Source organism: Xiphias gladius, chromosome 12 (genome assembly GCF_016859285.1).
Source record: "Xiphias gladius isolate SHS-SW01 ecotype Sanya breed wild chromosome 12, ASM1685928v1, whole genome shotgun sequence".
In the NCBI taxonomy this organism is placed as follows: Eukaryota; Metazoa; Chordata; class Actinopteri; order Istiophoriformes; family Xiphiidae; genus Xiphias; species Xiphias gladius.
The window spans coordinates 8,441,182-8,460,392 of NC_053411.1; the positions used below are offsets into that span (position 1 = coordinate 8,441,182).

At 41.4% G+C, this 19,211-nt stretch overlaps 1 protein-coding gene across 3 annotated transcripts in view; it reads left to right on the top strand.

The window, feature by feature from the left end:
- Positions 1 to 321: 321 nt before the first annotated feature.
- Positions 322 to 19,211, top strand: part of adgra3 (adhesion G protein-coupled receptor A3) — a 125,308-nt gene continuing 106,418 nt past the window's right edge. The window contains exons 1-2 of one of the 3 annotated variants that reach the window (XR_005708459.1): positions 322 to 486; positions 1,018 to 1,270. The gene's annotated coding sequence lies outside the window, so the exon portion shown is untranslated. The remainder of the gene's footprint in view (positions 487 to 1,017; positions 1,271 to 19,211) is intronic. The other 2 variants (XR_005708460.1, XR_005708461.1) reach the window with 2 other exon arrangements.

Consider the following 19,211-nt stretch of genomic DNA (forward strand, 5'->3'; position numbering starts at 1 on the left):
GAATGCTGACACATGATACAAGGACAACAGGATCTAACATTCACTGCTGAAGGACAATGCTGGACACACAGTGTACTGTGCAGATATGTGAGCAGAGCACACTGTGCCTGCACTTTGAATTTGAAACCATTTGGATATAAAACAAGACAAACTGTAATTCAAGAGTTTTGTTGCGAGCGTGAACGAATTTGGTGGGCGAATTGGTATCGATTCAGCTCTGTAGCACTTGGAAGGACAAACTTGCACCTGGACTCAATCAATGTTGATTGGAGAGTGGCAACATGCCCACATGCACACAACACAGCTGATAGGACACAGTTCTGCAGAGGAGACGTTAGTAATCAAACTTAGCTCTTCTAGACTTGTAATTGATGCTTTCCCTGCATAGTTTCATCTTTAACTTGCAAATATCCAGAGACACGATGTGTCTTATAACACGTCAGTTGAGATCTGAGCAAGAATCCCTGACATGATCAACACCTTTAAGTAAGTTGTGCATTTATGTGATTTTCCCACAATGCGTAGTCCCACACAGGGCTACACTTTTGCAGATTTGTGTGGCTTAATTGGAAAGCTTGCATCAGTTATTCAAGTCCCCTGTTGTGTGTTTGGTCTTGAATTACTGCTTTTCCTGATTTGACTCAGGACACTTTTTTTCAAAAGCCTCCTGTTGTGTATTTGCTCTTGCATTATTATACCCTCAGGCTTTAAATCCTAAGCAGTAAAAAGAGTAAGGACAAACATTTGGGTTGCAGTGTTTCGGTGAGACAAGTTGGTTTTATCCCTGTTTGGTAAACAAGAATCGAGATGTCTCTATTGTCACTATACCGGTACAGTGAGACATAGTTTGGATCTATTAAAGCCATACGTCAAAATTCTATTTATAACCTACAGGGTGGAAAACTAAGCACATTAAGCATATAGATTTATTTTTTGCAAACAAACCACTGTCTTCAACAAACACACTCTGAACTAACAGCTTTTAAAGAACACTTATCCTCCTCCTATCTGTTGCAGACTGCCATTTTAGATCCCTTGTCTGCTAACTTGTTGGCATTCCAACTGGATGGCTCAGTTTTGGGATTATGTCGACGCTTTCAGCAAATGCAATTGCAATACATAAAGAGATATGCCATGCTGGAGAGCTTCCACTCACTCCTAATGTGTGCATTGTAGCTATGGGCAACAACTTCACATCCTGCCCTATCACTGACATGGCAAACAAGAATTCTGGGAGCATCCTGAGGCTGTTTTGCATTACTTGTCAAAGGTAAGTTCTGACTGTTAGTTGAAACTCAACAAACTCAAAGGAAGAAGCTTTGATTATATATCACCTTATCAGGAGCTTAGGGCTAACATGTTCACAAGCAGATGCTATGAATGTTCATACTACATGTCAAATTTTTAGAAGTTTCTTTTCTAAGTTAAAGCTCCAATACCCATTATATGTGTGCTTGTACTGCAGTTCCCGTTGAGAATCAGTCAGTTCAACCATCTGCAGCTGAATGCAGCTTAGGGAGCCTTCAGCTCACTGGTCTGATTTTTCTTGAAGTCCCAACAACTCCTACATAAGTTGGCCGGCCGAACCAGGGGCCAAGGCCTGTCTCGGAATTAGAGCATGTCAGTACCAGAGTGGGAGTCTTTAACTGTGTATATCATGCCAGTGTTAAAGGACAAGTTCACGTTTTTTCAATTCTATCAACAAAATACTCATATATCCTATGTGTACAGTGAAAGAGGTACTGGTTGCTGTAATCTTTCCTCCTCACCAAACTGGCTGTGAAGAGATCCATTCTCAATTGGGGATTTCCAAGTGACAGCCTGGAGTCCAAATCTGCAGTCCTCGTTCTGTGCAAAAATACATTCTAAAGTTAAGCCGAAGCTAGTATGACGCCTCAGCAGTCTGAATTATGTTGTGTTCAGACACACAATTTGTTTTTTGTCTGATAAGATGATCATTGTGTCAGATTAGACAATTAGAGAGTCATAAATTCTTGCCCTGAATTGGCCAACAGGCATGACGGACTACAGGTTGGTCTCCAACTAATCATAGCTTGCTGTCTTTCATGACCTGCCTGATGTCATCAAGAAGGAGGTACCAGGGATTGACTTGGGTTGTCATCCACTATGATAAACTGCACTGGATAAAACAGTGAAATGTCACAACTGACGCCCCTTTTCATTCCTGACGCCCTACATTTTACCAGGTCGTGCAGATATGGTGTAGCCTGAACCCAGCATTAGAGACATATTCCCTCTTTGCATTTTCATGGACAGTGTTTTCTTGCTGAGCCTGCAGTGCAGGAACAGTAGCACACAGAGGGAATTTTGTACTAAAAAGACTGCTAGAGCCTGATATCAGCTTTAAGATGAACTCTGGAATGCATTTTTGTACAGTCTGTCACCCACACCTTCCTGTACAGAGGAATCGCGCTAGGAAGTAATCTCTTCAGGGCCAGCGTGGACAGGATGAACAATCTCTTCCAATGTACACATAAGCATGCAACTATTGTTTGCAAACAAATTTTAAAATATGTGGACCTGCAGCTAGTGTAAGAACAAAAGTGTAAAAGTACAGTTTAAAGCTGCTTACAGGTGTCAAAATGTAAATAGTACTTTGAACTTGGAAGAAATGTGTCTTAGCCTTTCTCAGTTTCACTAGACTTTTTCTCGCACACAGAAAAATATGCGTATACTATGGCTGTGACTTTTTCAAAAAACAAATACAGACTAACGCATAGGGAAGGTCATCCACAAAATTACATTGTAGAACTAATGTTCTGTTGTTTTGTCCCAGCTAGTGACAAACGTATGTCAGTAACAAGCTAACGTGAGCGACAAGCCAACATTATCAGGCAGTTGCATTTTACAAAATAAACACTTTGGTGTTATGATTGTCTGTTCAGCACGGCTCTCTTGTTTTCTCCTTTTTGCATTAGCAACAGTAGCCTTGTAGCTGCAGTAAGGCAGGTCCTGTTGTGCTTATACACTTTGAGTTAAATTTGAACAGGTTAATTTTTCCCATGTTTGACCTGTTGTTCATATTTCTAATAAAGTTCTAATGTACACACACCCTTAAAATCCAAAATACTCCTGCGCATTGTATGTTATGACGCGCGCAAGCCTTTCTCTCCTTAAAATCAATTTTGCCCCGGTCTGATATTCCAGTGGAGGCACGACAGGTTGTTTGACACCAGAGAAGAACAGGGTGGAGCAGCTATTTTTACCTGAAGCCCACGAGTGAGCTCAACACAGAAGGTGAAGCGGGAGCCGAGTGGAATTTGGGCAACGTTTGGGAATGTGAATCGGGTAAAGTTAATCATCTGGACAGCACAGACATTAACTGGGGATGAAGCTCAGTCTCTGGACATTGCATGTGCTGTTCAAATACTGACAGAGGGCGCGCGTGTGTGTGCATGTGTAAGAGTCGGAGGCAGAGAGGGGAAGGGCATGGTGTGTTTCTGTGTGAATCCAGGAGTGAGATGGGACATACTGTATTGTAATTGTGTGTGTTTGTGTGTAAGGACAGTGTGTCTGTGCTTAGTTGATATACAGTGCCCTGACTTACTCCCGTAGATGAAGTGCAGTTTGCTCAAAGCTACACACCCCCAAAGGAATAGACTGTGTATTCCAACTCACTTTTCGGGTTGGAAAAACACACTGATGAAAAAGGATGAGGCTATAGCGGCACACTCAGTCTTCGCAGCAGCCCCCGTCACACACTAACATCATTACAATTTCAGCTCCAGTGCCTTCTAACAAAACTCTGCATATTCACAATGTGTGTGTGTATCCACTATTGTCTTGTTAAAATTTTACAATGGCTGCTGAGCAACTTTGCATACTGAATGCAATATTGTGCCGTAATATGCCCCAGTATAATGCCTACAGATTTGGAGAGTGCTGATATGGCACATTTCGCCGTGCAAGCATCTGAGTCGCACGAAAGCGTGCCTTCACCCCTGAGAGAGCGAGAGGCTCACCTTTTGTTATTATTTTAGGATGCGCCGTTTCGTACTGACCTACTTTGGGAGCAGGATTGTTGAGGCACAGAGCACCAATGCAAATGAAATCTGTTGCTTCCCGCCTGTTGGATTTCAAGGATTTCCAGACGTATGATGCAGCTGGGGGGGGAAAAAAATGACTGGATGTCATATGCTCACCGCAGTTTCATGGATACTGTCATCTTTTTATCAGCAAATTTGAAGATACTCTGGAATCATCATGATTCTGTATTTTCTGTGGTGGTTGTTTTTTTTTCTCGAACAGATTATTGAAACAGTGGCCTCAAATCAATTTGAACTCTTGACAAGTAGCCTGCATGGTTTACCTACAAAACCTTATATAAACCTGCTCAGCATTGCAAATGACAGTGATCACACTGTGACTTGAGTGTGACACTCCACCTGCCTGACAGGTAGCTGTCAAAAATACCTGTCATTCTGTCAGCCGCACAGCCAAGCCACTACCATCGACTCCATGTTTTTTTACAAGGTGGTTTGGTCTTGCACACAGTTGTGCTGCAGCAAAGGAAGATAAGAATACAGTTTCTTTTAACGTTGTCATTTTGATGGGCACCATGCCGTGCAGGAGAGACTGTGACCAATACTGCGACAAATCTGTGATCAATACGAATTACCAACACTTTAAAGAAAACAGTTCATTTCCATCTTTGAGAGACCCTGTACTTCTAAGACTGCTCGGTTTTGTTATACAACTAATTATGGTACATTTTATGAATTTATACCGTTAAAATGAAAGGACACTGTGCTGCAAAGGGAAAAGTTGCTAAAACCTTGTGTTCAAGTGGGTTTATCCCCACAGTATGTATAAAACAGATAGTAGTGACTCAAAAACCTTCTTATTCCCTCTATGTACATGCAAATGCATTTCGTTTGATTTGTCAAGCTACAAATACTTTGACATGTGGATGCTGTCACTATCTTTTTATTACACACTGTAAATGTAGACACACGGTTAGCAAGTGGCCATTTTTGGTAGGAAAAGAGAATCAGATCCTCGAGTGTCGGAGCCATCCCTGCAGGGGATGGAGTGCTCTAAATGTGGTGTGGCCTTTGTAGCCATGTGTGAAATATGATTTGGTGAAGGATGTCATTTGAAAGAGCCCAGTTCTGCAGTTATGACAGCCCCCTAGCACTCTCTTACACCGTCTCACTGTCTTTCCCGCCGCCTTTGTATCGCTGCATTGCTTTCTATATCTATATCTATCCTTCACACATTCTCTCACACCTTTTTTTTTCTTTTGCTCACTCCTCGCCTCCCAGTGGCTCTTTTTATTGGGCTGCTTTAAAGCCAGATGTTCTTGTGCTGCGGGAATGAGGAGGGAGATGGGGGACCGCAGCGAAGGGGAGGGGCAACCAAACGACTTGTAGCTTCAGAGTATCTAAGTCCCCACACAATGGACTCACTTTCTCTCCAGCCCCTTTCCCCATTTTCTTTTTTTCTCCAAAATCATCTTTTTTCAACCCCCCCTTTTCTTTTTTACTTCATTTTATTTTCCTATTTCTTTCCCAGGATCTCGCTCACATTATACACTCACAGCACACCCAAGTATACAAACTAACTTTCTCTCCCTCCTCTCTGCTTGTCATGTAATGAAAGCGACCTAGTTCTAAGTTGAACTAACAGTTTGATTTGAATTGGGAAAGAGGCTGTAGCTGTGATTCAGGCAGTCTTCAATACCGCCGCACCGCACGCAAGAGATAAGAGGTGTGATCTCAGTGGCCTGGCCCTGTTTTCAAACCCAGATAATACTCTCTCAAAATCAGATTCCCACAACAACACACTGGCCCCTGTAATTGTCTGCACTTGAGCTGCAGTGGATTTCTCCTGCGCTGAACTTTTGCACAGTGTAGGGGAATGAATAATTCTATTCTTATAACTGAAAACTATCTCAGGCGTACTGTGCTCTTTTTATTCACCAGAATTTCCAAGTTGGAAATGTCAATTTGCCCAGTCCTTTTTCTCTCAACTATAATCAACAACAGCTCCTATTTTCGCAGATTATACAGACATCGGTGTAAAGAGAGGAATAAAAATTGCCGCCATGCTGAGTTTACGCCTGACAAACAACATCCACATGGAGATCTGACACTGCAATTTGCACTTACACACAGAGGCAAATCCTAGCCTTATTCAGATACATTTCCAGTACAGGCCTATTTTGCAAATCAATCATGCAGCACAAAATAGTGGCGCAGAGGCTTATATTTTCCAACTGCCCAGAGTCGGAAAGCAACAAAAAAAAAGCTGAAATGTGGCAGGGTGTTTATGGAGAATATGAATGAAGGTAGCATGCGGCTTTTATGCTTCCTAATAAGCCCCCAAGGCCGGGGAACATTACGACTCTACAGTTTTACAACCACTGATGGTCTGCTCAGAGATGTACATTGTGCCTCTCTTGGGTGGGTGGGTGGGTGTGTGTGTGTGTGTGTGTGTGTGTGTGTGTGTGTGTGTGTGTGTGTGTGTGTGGGTTTGGTGGGGGGAGATCAGATCTATAGCTGTCTCCTAAAACGACCCCCATGAATATCTGGCCCTGAATCAGGATGCTAGACATCCTTTCACATGATACTTCTCACAAATGATAACTTTGATATAAAGAGGTGTGTGTGTGTGTGTGTGTGTGTGTGTGTGTATGTGTGAGTGTGAGTGTGTGTGCGCGCGCATGCTTTTCGGGTTCATCACAAATGGATTGAGATCTGACAGGCATTCTAATGAGCTGTTACAGAGGCATGATGAAATCATTACCCCTCACTAAAATTTTGTTCACATTAAGTAGATGTCTTGCTGTCACATCCAAGCATCGCACTAGTTTTTGTCGCGGGTGTTTGTAGGGGTGTCCGCACAAATGCGCGTGCCTGGAATGGTCAGGGTGCTGTCCATCACCGAACCAACGAGGGAGAACTAACGCAAGTGTACGAGAAAAGGCGGGGAAGTGATTCCTCTGACACAGATCTGAGATGAGGTTTGCAGCCATAACCAGGCAGCACTGTAGGACCTAATTCAAAGTTAGACACATACTGGTCCTGTATCTTGTGTTGCATCTTTGTATATCATGCTCAGCTTCCAGATTTTGGGGCTGTTTATTTTTGCGTATCCCTTCGTTGAAATGGTAAGTCAAGTTTATTTGTACATTGGACCCACTTGAAATTAGACAGATAAAGTCTGTACATTGTACATTCATATTTGGACAGCACCATCTCCGAATGTTGAAGCAGTCTGTGTGATGAGTGTTTGTGCCAGGTCACACCAGACTGTTGCACTGCAAATTCATCCACGATGTCCTCGGGAAGCAGGTGGAGCTGGAAGCTTGGTGATATAGTGACTATTTGCAAGTGGTGAAGTGGCGATCACTGGTTGTGGCTGGATTTCTTTGTGGAAAGTTAAACGAAATAGGATGGTACGACACCCCTAATGTGATGGCCTCCGCCTGCTGGACAGTCCAGTTCTCTCCATTCTAAAGGTCATCACTGTCAAGATGGTTTGCAAGTGATCAACAGCAAACCATTTGTGTCACGTTTCACCAAAGTTGAACTCAAAAAGCACTGCACAAATTTGCTCTGCCGTTGCTCTTTTCAGCGACCGAATTCAAATGAACTGATTTCAGTTTGAAATGTTATAAACAATGGTGTGACTGAACCCTGACAGTTTTTGAGTAACCAGCTATTTGCTAGTAAACTAAAAATAAAAAAAATATATATATATTCTCCCATCATCAACTGTGCTCTAAGCTTTTATCTTTAGAGGCACTTCAAAGTATCTTTAGTACAAAATGTTTGGCATTAAATGCTACATCATCATGTCCTCCTCATATACACCGGATGAAGCCATTTAAAATTCCACCAAGGGAAACTGAGAAATACATGGTGGACAATACCAGAGACAATGTATATAGCAAGCACAAAATTAATAGGACTTCGTTCCAGGACTCTACCAGTTTGTTTTTGGTTTTTGGTTTTTTTTTGCAAACTGCAGCCTGGCCTTTCTGTTTTTGGAGTTTAACAGGGGTTTGCATCATGTGGTGAATCCTCTGAGGTTATGCTCATGACGTTTTCTCTTGATTGTTGCGAAGGAAACATGTCTGCCCACATCCTGGAGAGCATTCTTGACTACCTGTGCGGTCATCAAGGGTGTTTTCTTCACCGTGCAAATTATTTTGATTTTAAAGTGTACCCAGCTGTTGATTTCAGCAAACCAACTACCTTCTGATAGAGCTTTGTTTTTTGTTTTTTTTTTGTTTTTTTTGAGCCTCATTATTATCTTCTTCACTCGCACAGTCACTTCTTCACTCCCCATATTGACAGACAACTCCACCTCAACTTAAATGGCAACTCCTAACTCTCAATTAACTTGGAGCCACGTGTGAGCTCTTTTGCGCATGAACTAACACTGAAACATCACACAGCTGCCAAAGAAACATTTAGTAGCCAAGTGTCCAATTACTTTGAACTCATGCAATTTGGGCACTGCATGTTAAAAGGGCTAAATGTCCCTCACAGGTCTTACTATATTGATGTAAATCTACTCAATTTAAAGCTGAGAATTGGCACTTTAATGTAGTGTCCATTATTTTATTTCAGATTGAATGTTGTGAAGCACAGAGCCTGAAGAACAAAAATGTGTAACTGTCGAAATACTTAGTCTGGACTGTACACACATACTTTTTGTACTGGCTAAGAGCAATGTCATATTTTTGTTAGGAAAGCATTCTCTTATTGCTATATTGATAGAGTAACTAGAACTCAGAAGAGGAAGCCACAAAAGAGGCATTAGAAATACTCTGTCCTGGACTTCCTTATCTAACCCGCTTTGTATAGCTAGCACACTTCAAAGATGCTGAATACATTAGTTTTAGGGGGTGTTATTCAAATTTGTTGATCCCTTTCAGCCCTTCATAAGCATATTAATAGTATTTTGTCACACAAATGGCTTCTGGTCATTGAGGCATAATCAAACAATGAATTGCAGTGTGCCATCATAAACAGTTTAAAGCCAGGACAAAACATTGTAATATTTATGTGTTGGAGCCATTGTTCTGTGTTGCATTATAATATATGTCTGGTTTTTACTGTTTTCTAGCTTATGAATACATAACTGTGGCTGTTAATGACAGTCTTAAGTCTGTATGTATTTTCTTTAGTGAAAATTGAAAATATGGTGTTCCGTTTTTTTTTTTTCTTTTGTATTAACACTGGGTCCATTAGCTTTATATGAGAGTTCCAACTTCCACAGTGATTAAATAAAGAACCATCTTGTGTTTTTTTCTTTTTTTTTCTTCAAAGTAAATACTTTGATGTTTTAAACTCACTGAATATAAACCACTTTGATTTTAGGTACAAAACTTGCCTGCAGTACGATTAGCCGTGGCAATGCATATCTCCCAGGATATCTGCTAAATCGGCACCGAGCAATTTTCCAGAAAGATTACACGCAACACATGCTATGCTATGACTTAATTCTGTGCAATTACAACCTGAGCATTGCCTCTTTTGTAGATTCTAGAAGTGAATCCATTATGTATGCATTTTAATGTTGGGTAGTGCTAATTTGCAGTAGTTTCATACAAAAGATTAACTGCACAGAGATCAATTTCTTAAAGCATCCATTTGTACTATTTAGGAAATCTGGAGGGTGTTTTTAGTGTGTGTGTGTGTGTGTGTGTTAACAGTTGTTTAAATCTACTGTCTGTGTATTCTCAGTGTTGGGCAGCCCTTGCGGTGTGCAGAAATATGGATGTAGTATTTGCTTGCTTTTCTTTTTTTTTTTTTTTTTTTTTTTTTTATATTCGGCTTGCTGCTGTGACAGTACCCAAAGAAAGATTTGATAAGAACGCGACGCACGGGAGGTGGATTAAAACATGGTCGCTATGCTGTTCAGCTTCGTTCAGACCATATGACCTGGCAAGAGCTCATCTATTCAGCTGCTACTGTTTATCACCATAAAGTAATGCAGTCTGACACACAGACATTTATTTTATATTTTCACTAATGTACACACAGTCACATTTACCTGTTAATGCTTCCCAGAACATACCAGCCAATATAATCGACGGCCTTCTAAAAATATTTAGACAAGAGAGGATCGATGTGAGAGATCATTCCCATTCTACTCTGGTATGTATGCACAAATAGACCATTGATGGTATTGAGTGCCCTTAGGGCTCTATGGTTGTGTTGCCCTGCTGTTGAGGTGATGCTACTGCTGGAGTTGGTGCATATAGCCACCACTACTACACTATATCTGGCTCCCCTTCACTGACGCACACAGAGCTTTTTACATCTCATAATGCAAGGTTGAGCTTGTCTCACAGAATATAAAACCTCAGGCTTAGAATAATACCTGTGAAAGGCGGCGCGTGCCCTGTCGGAGGCACTTTTCTTTGCAATGTGATTATGTTGGGAGATTTTTCTCTGCTGTAACTTTCAATAGAGGAGGTATTTTTCTATTTACACTCTCGTGCCAAACTTTCTAACCCAGCTGTTGTCAAGTCGTTTGCATTAGGGCTTTCTAGTGAAGCCATTTGATCACTATCTGACTGTTGCCGCACACAGGGATGGTAAATCTGTCTTGAAGTGTTGACTGTAGTGTGTTGGTAGCATAGTGAATGGCCTGATTTCCACTTACACTTTTGAAGAAAAATATGTTGGTGTTGCTTCTGTTGTTTCAAATCCTTGAGAAAAGTCAAGTGTTCCTTAATGGACTTAAGAAGGTAATGGCAAGCCCTAGTCTCTTTGCCACTGTATTTATGTCTGAATTTCTACTCTCTCTCTATCTCACACACACAGACACACATTAGTGCACAGTGACTACCTGTGTAACGTATCCACACCAGCTTCCCCCCAGGACTCATTACTCCATCATTGGTGTATTAAATATCCATGAAAAGCGGTGTGTCTTTGTGAATGTACGTGCTGAACTGGCTATCATGTATTCTTCCGCAGAGATAAACTGGCACCTATAATTGGTAAATTTTGCTCAAGCTCAGTGTGGACATAACCTGGAATCCATAATAGAAGTGAACAGCATTCACATTGCCCCAGTCTGTTTATTCTGAGGTATCTTTGTAGTTCTATGAACACAAGTGGAGCCTGCTAACTCTGTCCAGCAATTCCACCAGGCACTAAACTTCAACAGATGCAGTGGTTAGTGAACGTCTCCTTTGTTTTATGGGGCTCATATTTGTCGATCTGCCTAGTTTGGCTGACTGACCATGCAATGTGCAAATTTCACAATGTGCCTCTGCTAGGATCTCAGTAATAAAATGCATTTGAGTTTTACTCTGTTGCTCTGCTCATGAATGATGCTCTGGATCAAATCTGAGCAAATTTGACACATGCCTTTCTTGAGCTCACGACCCTCCCCCAGCGCCCTGCACAAAATGTCAATGAATATGGGCACAGATTGGAAATAAACATTCTACATTCACATAAATCTAGATGCTGCTGCAAAAGGAGGCTGAGGAGGTGGAGGAAGTTAGGTTTCCTGTGGCGTAGCGGCAAGGATGCAGTGCCTTTTTGTTTACACATTGAACAAAGGCTAAATTGTCTAATGGCTGTCCGAGCTAGGTCATGGTTATATATGATTTAACATAACATATGAATATAAAACTTCCGTGCCTGCCTGAACTAGGACGGGGCTCCATTGATCTCCTTCATCTTCATCATCTCAGCGTCATCCCATCACTCGAGTCCCCCTAACCGGATTTTTCCAGCAGTACATTAAAGTGTTACTCAAATGTGCTCTCATCAGCAGGTTGGGAACTTAAAGATCGTGTCTGTTGACAGGGGATATATGGAGGGTATTACAGCGTGGAATTAACCAGCTCCACAACATTGCTTATGACTTAGCTTGCTATCAGAGGGCATTGACCTGGCCAAGCCATCCTTCCTGTGGAGCTCCGTAAGCCAACAGGCAGTTTGGGCAGAGAAGCCTTTTTATTCCTTGATGCCCTCCTGACCCCCCCCCCCCCCCCCAATTCTGCCTCCTAAATGGAATGATGCAGTTACTAGGCAACAAGGAGTGGAGGGGCAGGAGCCATTATGACGGCCAGTTGTGTTGTGCCCAGTTATTATAAAAGCTTTATACATGATATATTGTGTATATGCTTAGGTCCATAAAGTCCTGTCTTCATTATCACTACACTGAGACTAAAGTTCTGTAAATTCCTCCCATAATATTTTTATAATATCATTAGAAGATAACATTAGCCAACAATTTCTATAGTGGAGGGTTACCCCAAAGTGCATGTTGTTGTGAAAAAAGCATTAAATAAAAAATTATGTTTTGGCACAGCCGATTGCTCCATTTGCTTCCCCCATTAAATTCACTTAAATTCACTCATGTAGGACAAGATTTCTAATTGCCGTATTTAATGTGTTAATGATTTAATTATTCTTTTAATTAATTTGTTACGACTAAATGATTGACTTAATTCAAGGGCTCTTGGCTTGTCTTCAGGGAGGGTGGGGGCATAGAGCTCTGCCGATGACTTACTGATGCTTTTCCATATCAAATATCAGAGGAAAAAAGAGTGAGGAGGAAGGGATGCAACAAATACAAGCACGTATTTTCTGCTTCAACCAAATTAATAGGCAACGTTTTTTTCTCTATAGGATGGAGTCTTTCATAGTAAGTTTGCAAAACAGTCGTGTTTATTACAAGAATGACAGAGAGAGCAACTCTGTTCTCCCTCCCCAGTGAGAAATGACTATGGGCCTAATCTGAAGTAAACAGGCTCTCAAGGCCTCTTGGGGGGGGCGTTGTGACTTCTCAAGCACATAAACCACCCAGGCCTCAGCATCAAAGGGATCACCATTTTTAATTGAAATGCCTTTTAATGTATGATGTAGTTCATTTATTTAATTTAGATTCAATAGCCACTGAAAGGGAATTGAGCTGGAAAGGTCAGACAAAATATAAGCATTCCAGAGCACACCAGCTCTATTAGTTTTCAAACAAATCTACCTTCGCAGACTATGAAAATGTGGCGTGAACTTTTTTAGGCGGCGGCAAATTGCCTCAAAGTTCTATTGATGATAGAGTAGAAACTTCAGTTGATGGATAAAGAGGCTGCTATTCAGTATGCGGTGGATACAATGTACTGTTGAAGGGACGCTTTTATCTCTCTCCATGCATCAGAGACCCTAAATTTTCTTTATGTGCCATGTGTGGCTTATCAACAGACATAAATCGTTGTTTTACTGTTAATCCAAAACATTTACTGCCCCCTACTTAAGAACAAAGAGGTATGTCCTTTGCATGATATTTGATGTGTATTAATTACCATGATCACTGGTGCATTTTCTTTGTGGTAGTGTGAGGGTTAAAAAGTAAGATCATAAATGTAGTAGTGTGCTAGTTTATCATAAGCAGTGTGAATAGGAAATCACTCATTTATCTCAGTACAACAATATCAAGGTGTCCCTGAAAGAGGCTCCAAGTGAAGTGGTCAAAGGTCAGCAGCGGAGGAGAGAAAAGCACTGCCTCAAATGATATGACAAATCGATTACTTATATGTACATGTGGTTCACATTTTAGAAAAAACGCTTATTCGATTTCTTTCAGAGAGTCAGATAAGATCAATAGCAATCCCATGTCTGTATATTAAGACTGGAGTTAGGGCTGGGAGACAATTAGCCCAGTTTAGCACAGAGACTGGACAGCTGGCCTGGCTCTACACAGTTGCACAGTTCACAAATTAAAACATTCTATCTTGTTTGTTTGATCCAAACACAAGCAGTATTGTAAAAAATGAGTTTGTTGACTTTGTCATTTTAGAAGTTACATGATGTACCTATTTCTTGTCAGACAGGCTAGCCAGGCTAGCTGTTCACGCCTGCTTCCAGTCTTTATGCAAAAATAGGCTAATTACCCCTAGCTCTAGCTTCACACATAGCGCATTCACGAGATTGATATCAATCTTCTCATCTAGCTTTTGTAAAAAAAAAAAAAAAGCAAATTGTGTTTTATAATTTTATTATTAACTCACACTTCTTCTTTGATTTGCTTGTAAAGTTCAAGTTCCCTCATTTTTAGTGTCCCCCAAGTATTTGGGACCTCTTTGCTACTACCTCACATTTCCCAGTGTTTCCTGTTAGTATGGATGAAAAGCCTCTTTATTGCTGGACAGAGAATCTCTACCAAATCATTACATAGTCTTATTTCTGTATTTCTCACAACCTATTGCGCTTCTCTGCACACTGTGGCTAACTTGTTTGATGGAGAGGCACAGGATGTAATCTGGGATTAATTACTGGAATTCACTGCACTGCACTGCACCACGGCTCTCTTCTCCTGGCGGCTCCGAGGCATCTGGTGGTGTCCAGGCTAATCTGTATGACAGTGGATTTGGAAGGCAGCTGGAGGATGCAGGTATCACTTAGTGTATGCAGCACCACTCTGAACCCAAGAATGAATGCGCATGAAGCTTTGTGGGATAATTATAGCAGGTATTGCGTAGTATATTAGAGGTGTGTACACATGTATTTTTGCTTGTGTGTATCTTTTGGCTGTTTGGTTTCTGTATTCATGTAAACACGTTGTGGGTCATGTGAGAGAGTAGGTGTGTAAGTAGCAAGTGGAAAAGTCTGACAGGAGGCCCACGCAGGCTGTTGAGCCACGGGTGTTTACAGTTAAAATATTTGCCTGTCTAGGGGATCTGAGAAGCGGGAGATAAGGCAGAGACAGGCCCTGTCATGAACAGAACTGCCTGTCTCCCTCCCACCCAACTCCTCTTTATTAAAAGAACATTGATTTCTCTTAGCCTTTGATAATCCCCCCCACCGGAGTCTAATCAAAACACATCAAATGTTTGCCACCAAGGACAACCACGTCAAAAAAATTCCTCGCTTACTGGCTGCCTTGTTTTGCAGCATTGCTTTACTTCAGTGCGTGTCGATGCAATATGAGGAATAGTGTGAGAAAGTATATTTGTTATTGGAATAGCCTAAACTGACAGTTAAATCAGCAATCTTGTGTTTAAATTCAGCTATTTTTTAAAAGCATTTGCAAAACCTGTATCTTCTAGCTGCCATCATTCCAGTATAAGTTGAAAACGGCTGCCTTTTGCTTTTTCCAGTGGAGCTTCTCGCCTTAAGATGTGTGTTCACACATTGTGTTTCTATGAGCTTGTGAGCACGTGTTTGTGCGTGTGTACACAAACACTCTTGCTTCCTACCTCCACAGGTTTTATTATTTTGCTGTGTTCCCATGGTGACAAGGTGGTCCACACCATGAGTGTGGGGTGGGGTAGAGCTGTAGCATAAGCAGGCACCTGGGCTTGTCTCCCAGTTGCCGGGTCGGGCCCCTCCTGGGCCTGGCGATGAGCGAAATTATTTTTAATGGATCTTCATAAAAACATCTGTATCGGCGCACCTGCACACTGGAAGGCTATCGACAAAATGATTATGACCGCAGGAGCCAGAAATTGCTTTAAAATGTGTAATCATTTTTGTTTGCTGTATCCACAGCCTCCTTTCTCTTTCATGTATCCATATTCTTTGGGCCTGGTTCAACAAAGCAAGGTTATTTTCCACCTTTTGGGTCCATGGCCTGCACGATTTCCATTTAGATTTGAAGTGTTTTTAACATATAACAGTTCCCTGCACTGCATTCAAGCATGCTTTATATTAAATGTCAAGCAAATGGGCTGTCTGACCTGGCCAGAGGTGCATTGCCCGCAATAAATAAAGGTTAATTGTGGATGTTAATTTCGACAGATTGTGGATATTATGAAGCTGATTTGCCATCCAAGTTCCATAATGTCCCGCTATCTTTCAAAACAGTGTTGACGGTGGTTGGCAGGCATTTTGGCAGACTGATGAATTCTCCAATGCTAAGTGTGCATTCTGTTGAACAAAAAAAATCTACTCCGCCTAGTTTATTGTTATAACTGGCACTGCTAGGATACAGGGAAAAAATAGTCAATTAGCATGTCTAAGATTACCTTTCATGCATTTTGACTATATTCTTTCTTTCTTTCTCATCTCCCACCCAAATCATAGATCAATCTCCTACTGTGCCCCATTATGTCATAATTTCAAATGCTGAAGGGACCCAACACAATCTTAGCTGGCAGGTTCAACTGTTTCTACCACACATTCCCCTGTTACCTCTCATCAAATTTGATTTGTATGAAGATATAGCTGATGTTTTATTTATTTCTACCCTCTGAGACAACCCACAGGTACCCTCTGGGTGTCATGATTTATACATACAGAACAAAAACTAAAAAAGACAGCCAGTGTCCTTGCACCTGCTGGCATAAACTTTAATGAAATTCTATGAGGTGAAATTTAGCACAACTTCTACTGCAGTTGGCCATATCATTTTAAAGTGCTTCATTACAGCAGTGGTGGTGGCCTGTGGGATATCTTCATTTGGGATCTGGCATGCCTCATTCATCACTATAAGATAAACAACCAAAGGCCAGAGTATCTGCTGTAACACTAGCAACTTTTTGTTTTACTTAGTTGCACTAGTTGCATTACTCCTTGAGTTCTGCATCTAATAAAAGTTGGATCGAACACAGGGATTTGATTAACAGGCTTTTAATGTGTCATGAGCGCATGTAAAAGACCATAATTGATATAGAATCAATAAAAACAGTTACGGCTATGTGTTAAAAACAATAGTATTGCATTACAGCTGCGCATGGTTGTGTGTCCTGACTCACATTGGTCCCTCTGGATAACTCATTGGGGCGCATGTGCTCATGTGCGTGTCAGATCTATGAATACCCAGCCCAAGCTCTTTTATTATTCTTTAGAGCCAGATGTTCCTCTGATTGGAGGATGAAGGAGTGATGAAGAGGAGAGACAACCAAATAATGAGCTTCACTGCATCAGAGCTGCCCCTTTGTACTGCTGTTATACTCACTCCACAGTGCAGTTTGCCACTCTGAGTCTCTTCTTCTGTTTCTGTAACTCTACTATGCCTCTTATCTCCCTCCCAGATTTGTCAGTTTTCCCTCTTTTCTGTTTCCCTGCATACTCTCTCCATGTTCTCCCCTCAGTTTGTTTCTGCCTCCCCTACCCCCCACTCTTACTGATGTGGAGGCAGATGCTTTGGGCCCCCAGAAGGAGAGTGTCTCTGAAATAAAAAGGCCTAATGAATGGGAGCCGCCTGTTTGTGTGCCTACCGCCAAGTAGTGCAGCTGCACAGGCGCTGGATGGCACAAACAAAAGCCTCCCCATCCCCCCTCTGCAAATCTGAGGCAAAAACCATGATGTTGCACGTGTGGCCTCAGATTGAGGCAAATGAGTTAATCCGTAATAAGATGTCGCACAAAAAACAAACAAGTGGGCTTTACTCATTTGTAACCCTGGTCCAAAGGGCTTTGACCCAGCGTAAGGTAGTTATTAATGAGACAAGGCCACTAGACTATTTCCACATCTTCAATGTCAACGTGTTGTAGCCTCACACTGGGGTAGAGCCTCCATGCTGAATTCTCTCACTATTTCCCACCATGTTTGGTAGCTATTTCCGGTTAATTACTCCTAATGAATTTGTGTATCCTTATTGTCCTCTAGAGCAAGGAAGAGTGGTCTCTTGTCATAGTGAAAAAAAAATCCAAAAGCTATTTTGTCAGTCTCTAATCAATCTCCCAGGTTTTGATTGATGTCTGTCTGGTCTACTTTTTCTCTTTTGTGCGTGGCAAGGGAAGTATTGTTTTTTTCCCCCCTTTTGTTTATTCCATTATCTCAAAGCTTTGTTGGGGGTGTAATGGAAGCTTAGAGGAACAGGTGATGGGGCTAATTAGTCATTAGCAAAGAGATTAAGGTCCCAAATGACAAGTGCATGCTTTACAAGGTCATAATTTGATTAAAGTCACTGCCAGTTGATGGGAGAAGCTACTCTGAGATGATTAACTTGTCCCCCATTCCTCTCTCTTCCTCTCCACATGCCACCAAGATGATCTCTAATTTTATCATACATATAGAAGGAAGCACATGTTTGTCAATTCATGTGTGACAGGCTGATATACCATAGACTGGGCAAACTCAATTAGGCCGGCTAAATAGTCTTGGGCCCTTTTCATTTGAGATGATGAGTTAGACAGTCTACACTATAAACACCAGTTGATACATGTCTACGTACTAGATTGTTTTCATAAAAATACTGTATCTAGTACAAAAATGACTTACTCTAGAGCCACACTGGCTACTGAACTTTTGTGTTGCCCTGCTTACTGTATGTTTGCCGCTGCAGGGGCTCCATTAACAGCTATACACAAATTGCCATCAGCAACAAAATGATCATCATTCAGTGAGCTCTTGGTAAAGGACGGAATAGACATTTGGGGAAATTTGCTTATTCACTTTCTTGCTTTATCGCTGCTAGTTACCTGGCAACCTCCAGGAAGTCGCTGCACCTGGTCAAGAAATTGTTACAGGACATATCTCCCAGGAAAACCACAACTTGTCACTCTCTTACATTTTGGTTTTTATACAGATTATATAAACAAAATAAAATGTGTTAGTGATCTTAAACACTCATTTTTGCCCATGTTTCCAGTGTTTATGCTAAGCTAATCATCTCCGGGGTCTAGTTTCATACTTAACAGATACTATGTGGACCCTGGTATCTGGTGTGTTTAGTGGCTGAGTTTTAATAACCGGAGTCAATATCACATAAATTACATTTATATAAAACTCCATTGTGAGGTCTGTGGTGGTCCAAGGATTTAGCACACCAACCATGAAAGTCAGTGTCCTTGGTTCACATCCACCTGGGGATCGTTGTTGTGTGTTATTCCCCATCTTACTTTCCCTCATATTCTGTTATCTCTCTACTGTCGCTGTCTAATAAGGTCTCAAATATCCAAAAAATGCCATTTTTGCTCCACAACAAACTCATATTGGTATTAGTTTCAGAAATGTGGGTTGCAAACATTAAAGGGCCACATTTCATAGTGTTGTATCATTTGATGCCACACATCAATGTACAGACTGAAGAAGTTGTCAAGGTACAGTATCTGAGAGGTTCCAATCTGGAGAGTGAGTGTAGAAGCGTGTCAGTGTTGGGGAAAATAGGACAAGAAACACAACTGCCTGCATCAAGATACATGATTGCCCACAATGATGTGTTTTGATGCTGCCGGTGTGTGGGTTTACATAGAAAACAATAGGGTGCTCTGATTGGCGTCATACGCCGCTGGTGTGCATTGCCCTTAACAGTCATGCTTGTGATGA